This window comes from Mustela nigripes, chromosome 5 (assembly GCF_022355385.1).
Source record: "Mustela nigripes isolate SB6536 chromosome 5, MUSNIG.SB6536, whole genome shotgun sequence".
Taxonomy (NCBI): domain Eukaryota; kingdom Metazoa; phylum Chordata; class Mammalia; order Carnivora; family Mustelidae; genus Mustela; species Mustela nigripes.
Genome location: NC_081561.1, coordinates 142,470,340 through 142,475,464, shown reverse-complemented (window position 1 = coordinate 142,475,464; position 5,125 = coordinate 142,470,340). Strand labels below are relative to the sequence as shown.

Sequence of the window (5,125 nt, the reverse complement as noted above, 5' to 3'; positions counted from 1 at the left end):
ACTGGAAATCAGTAACAGAAAGACCACTGAAAAAATCCTCAAATATTTGGAAATTAAATAAGATCTCTCCAAATAACCCATGAATTAGTAAGGAAGTCGAAAGGAAAATTAGAAACTATTTTGAACTTTATGAAAATGGAAACATCACAGACCAGTTCTGTGGACTAATACCAACGCTGTGCTTAGGGGAAATTTATAACACTAAATGCCTATATTTGAAAGGATTAAAGTTCCCAAGCCAACGACCTCAGATCTCAGCCTAAAAAACTAGAAAAAATAGAGCAGACTAACCCCAAAGTAAGCCAAAAAAGGAAATACTACAAATCAGAACAAGAACAACGGATCAATGAAATAGAAAACAGTAAAAATAGTACAGATGTCCAGTATGGTCATGTCTGTATAGCTTTAAATTTAAATTAGTTAAAATTAAGTAAAATTTAAAGCCCGGTACCTCAATTGCATTTGTCACATCTCAAGGGTCGATAGCTACTGGCGGCCACTTGCTAGCATCCTGGATACCAAACACACAGCACACTGCAGTCATTGCAAAAATTTCCATGGGGCAGAGACCAGCTGCCCCATATTTTTAAGTGACCTCAGTGACATGTGATCAGGTGCTCTCCAAGCCAAGACACATCATCACAATGGATGTGCGGGGAGGATTCCAGAGTATCAGAGAGATGACCAGTAAGGGCCGCATTGTCCTTACTCCACGTTCACACAATCAGGACCGGACTCCTGCTCCCAAGCCTCCAGAAGATATATCATTTTGCCCAAATGTTTATCTTTTCTAAATCTTGGTTCACAATGAAGGTTTTATTACCAAGAATCTCCACATTTCTACATTGCGAACACAGCTCCACACACATACATACATACATATATCATGTCCCCATGAAAAGGCTCTGCGGTGCAGGGCTAGGAGCGACAGTGCTGGCTCTTCACGAAAGATGTGATGTGACCCTGAGTGGACATAAAATAAAGCAGCGAAATTACAATCTTAGGAACTGGAGTGTCTGAACGAACCACATTTTCAGAAGCCAAAGAAGTGACATTAACTGTTGGCCAGATTCTTGCGGGGAAGGGCCCAGCTGCGTGAGCTAGCACACTCGACTTTCCAAAGCAGTGAGAAGCCACAGTTCCAGACAGTGGAGAGGAAACACAGCCCCCAGCAACTGAGCTTCTTACCCAAGCTCATAAAAACTGTCCGAGCGTGAATGGAATCCAGACCTTTAGTCTCCATTCGTGATCCTCCTGCTCTCCCACGGAGCCACATTACTGCATCAGAGATTGGGCTATGCCTGAACAGAGACCAGGAGATAGACCTCAGGCACAACATGGTTCGGGGAACAGCACCGAGAATGTAGTAATTCAGGGGAAGGGGATGGGTGCTCTGGAGGGCCTCTGGCTCTGCTGACCATGCAGCATTGACCTGGTCGTGTTTCCACCAGCAGACATCAATTTGACTCTGGATATTTCTGGGTTCTGCACAAAGCCAGCACAGAATTCATCATCTGGTGCGATGAGGACGTCTCACAATATGGAAACGCAATTCCTCTTGCGGACGGGCAGAGTTGCAGTGTAAGCAGGTGAGGGTGCTGAGCCCTGGATGGCGTCAGCAGCATTCCTGAGCTGTCTCCCGGAGCTGCAGGCCGTTTCAGCGAAGGGCAAGAAGCACCTGCTGTGGCCACTGGCACTGGCTGTCCCTGAGTGTTTGCCCCGTCAGACAGATAGCTGCCAGCGCAGAGGAAAAGTTGTGAATTTTGTCACTGGCACACTGACATAAATTGGAGCAGAGCTAGAACGTCACTGCTGGTCTTTACCAGCCGCAGGCCTCTGGAGTCAGTGACAACAGCTCTGCGGTGTCAGAATCCAAGCCGGGCCTGCCAAGTGACCCCAAGCAACCTAGAAGCGAGTAAGCTTCTCACTGAACAGGGAAGGCTGGTTCACAGAGGTATGATCTCTAAGGATAAGGAAGAACATTCTGGAGTCTGCTTTCATTCACCCTTTGCTGTCTCCTTGCCTTATTCGTCAACATGGTGACTAAGAAGCAAATGACAGGACCTCAGGGCTTCAAAATGTGAATTTAGGGTTTTTTTTTTCCCCCTAGGCATCTGAATGTACTGACTAGAAGACAAGACCTCAGTTAAAACGGGGTGTTTTCATGAAACAAACTCTAACTCTGTATTTATTACAACCATGTATCAGATAAACAGAAGCTGGGTACGGATTTATTTACCGTTCGGTGAGCATACAGTCCCCCAATCACCAGTCCCATGGAAAATGATCAGGTATACAAAAATCCTCAGAGACAGGCTCAGGGCATTGGTTTTTTCTCCAGTGAAGGAGTAGGGAAGAGATATTTTCTCACAAAGGAAATGTGACCTTGGAAGGAACACTCTGGTTACTTAGAATCAACTCAATGAGTCTCATTGAAATTTCACAAAAAAACCTAGTACTTAAGTGAATTGGAGATAACTCAAATAGTACAAACTTGCCAAGCCTGAGTTTTTCAGTAGAAGTGACGGTATTTTGAGGGTCTGAACCCAGGGCTCTGATACAGACGGGAAGGCTTGGTTAACAATATATTAAATGGCAGCTCTTGTTGCAATTTCTGTGCAAACAGCCTGAGGAGAGGCGGTGGAAGACCAGGGTGCCTCTCCCAGGGTCTGTTTCCAACTAGCTGCAAAATCTAAGACTCATCACTTACCCTCCCTGGGTCTCCATTTCTCACCTGTAAAATTAAAAAAAAAAAAAAAAAAGAGCTTCTGGGGACTGGCGACATACAGCAGTGTCTGGAATATTTGTCATGACTTAGGGTGTGGGTAGAGCAGAGATCATCTAGTAGGTAAGAGACCAGGAATGCTGCTAGATTGAGAAACCTTGGTTTCAACCAGATTGGAGCAGATTTTCAACAAAGTAATATCCAACACTAACATCCTCTGGTTCTAGAGACAGCTCAACATATTTCTTCCATTGCAGACCCCTTATTTAAATTGTCCCAAATTATTTATCTTCAATAACAATGTTAAATTTCACATGTTACCAAAAAATGTGTGCATAATAAGTGCTTTTTTGATGTTTAACAGCAACAACAGAATAAAGCTTCATAGTCATTGGGAACATCCTCCTAATAAATATTTAGTGACAGTTGGCAATGATTCAGTCTTCCAGGATGCAACCTATATCCCAGCAGCAAAATTAATCCTTTGGGAAGTTACCTTAATAGTTGTTGGGATGATATTCGCCAAATGAATGAGTCATCAAATAATATCTTCGGTGCTGAAAGAAACAGGAAGCTTGTGAATATCCAGACTGTGGGATCCAGGGAGGCAAGACCTTCTGTCTGGGATTGTGGGTGTTGGGCCCACACACAGATTCTAAAATAAAATAAAGCTGAAAATGTTTTCCCTACCAAATGTCATACACCTTCATCTTTTCCAGTCGAGCCTTTGTTTAGAAAAATATGCATTTTCTTTGTCAGATACCCCGCTCCCAGGTCCACCCCAAGATATTTGCAGCATTAGACTTCTTGTATTTATTATAAAATTTTCACTTGTCTGCCTGGCTCTCTGGACTCTGCTTGTCCTGAGGAAGAAAGCTGTGTTTTTGTTATTTCTCACCGTCTGCACCTACGGTAGGTCTACAGCAGCCACACCATAAATACTAGTTGACAGTGGTCAGTAAGGCAGACTTAGTGGATCTCACTGCTCCTCGCACAGAGAAATGTTGGATGGGGTTGTTGGGTAGGGAGCCAAGCTCAAAAGCAAGGAAAGGATATCCCTAGAGGCCTGAGTCACCGAGGAATTTGAAATCAAAGACGTGGCTCTTGAGTTTCAACATGAGTTGAACCCATGGGGTACCATAAACCCCCTGGCACTGGAATTTACTGCCTAAGGAAGAGTGCAAATTGTGGACTTAAGCCCTGTATGTGATGAGCAGCTGAAACTGAGTTCCCAAAATAAATCTAAAAATGGGAGATAATTCACCCCTAGAAACACAAAAATAAGGAGAAAATACTTTTAAATGCATATGTTTTAAAATTTTGAATAGGTGAATATATATATATATATATAGGTGAATATATATATATATATATTGCAAGTGCAAGAATGCAAAATAACATTAAAAAGAACAAGGAGGGGTGCTTGTGTGGCTCAATGGCTTAAAGCCTCTGCCTTTGGCTCAGGTCATGATCTCAGGGTCCTGGGATAGAGCCCCACATTGGGCTCTCTGCTCAGCTGGGAGCCTGCTTCCTCCTCCCTCTCTCTGCCTGCCCCTCTGCCTACTTGTGATTTCTGTCTGTCAAATAAATAAACAAAATCTTTAAAAAAAAAAAAAAAAGAACAAGGAACTTGAAAAGGTACCAAACAGAAATTTAGCCATTAAAATAAAATTTCTTAAGTTAAACTGTAAAATAAACACAGCAGAAGAGGCCGAAGAGGAAACTAATCAGAGGAAAATATATATGAGAACATAACAGACTTTAATACAGAGAAATAAGATGGAAAAACAATTTTTTTTAAATGAAGGAAAGAATGAAAAACATCAACTTATTTTTATGAAAAGACTCCAGTTAAGAGATGGAATGGAAATAATATTTAAAGGGGGGGGGGGGGAAGAGGTAATATTTGAAGGGAAAAAAGGTAGAGAATTTTTTGGAATCAAGACCCCTCCCAGACTTCTCCCCTCACATTGATAGGGCTCTTTTTCTTCAGTGAAACAGGAGAATTTGATTCCTGATTGCATTATTACAATCTCAGAGACCTAAAGTCTGGGAGAGACTAGAAGAAAGTTGCTTCCATGCAAATTCTCTCTACTCTGAGATCTGTATTTTTCTTGATGCTTTTTCTCAGGAGGTCTGAAGACCACACCCCCAAACATGACACCATGTTATTTTCTGTGACCACAACCCCATCACATGGTTCTGTCTCCCCAGCCAATGCTGGTTTGGTTTCTTTGCATAGAATAGCTAAAGCTTATTCTAAAAAATGACTAGTTTGTGAGAGACAGAGCAGCCTTCCTCAGTGCATGCCTAAAGACATTCCTTTCTTCCCTAAGAAGCCTTCCCACTCTCCTGCCTTTGGTTTTTTTTTTTTTTTTTTTTTTTTTTTTTTTTTTTTTT

General features: G+C 42.2%; 1 long non-coding RNA gene across 1 annotated transcript in view; it reads right to left on the bottom strand.

The window, feature by feature from the left end:
- Positions 1–829: 829 nt before the first annotated feature.
- The window catches only part of LOC132017521 (uncharacterized), a 14,281-nt gene continuing 9,985 nt past the window's right edge, over positions 830–5,125 (bottom strand). The window contains exons 2-3 of the long non-coding RNA XR_009404307.1: positions 3,222–3,282; positions 830–963 (exon numbers count right to left, since the gene is read on the bottom strand). This is a non-coding gene — a long non-coding RNA (uncharacterized LOC132017521). The remainder of the gene's footprint in view (positions 964–3,221; positions 3,283–5,125) is intronic.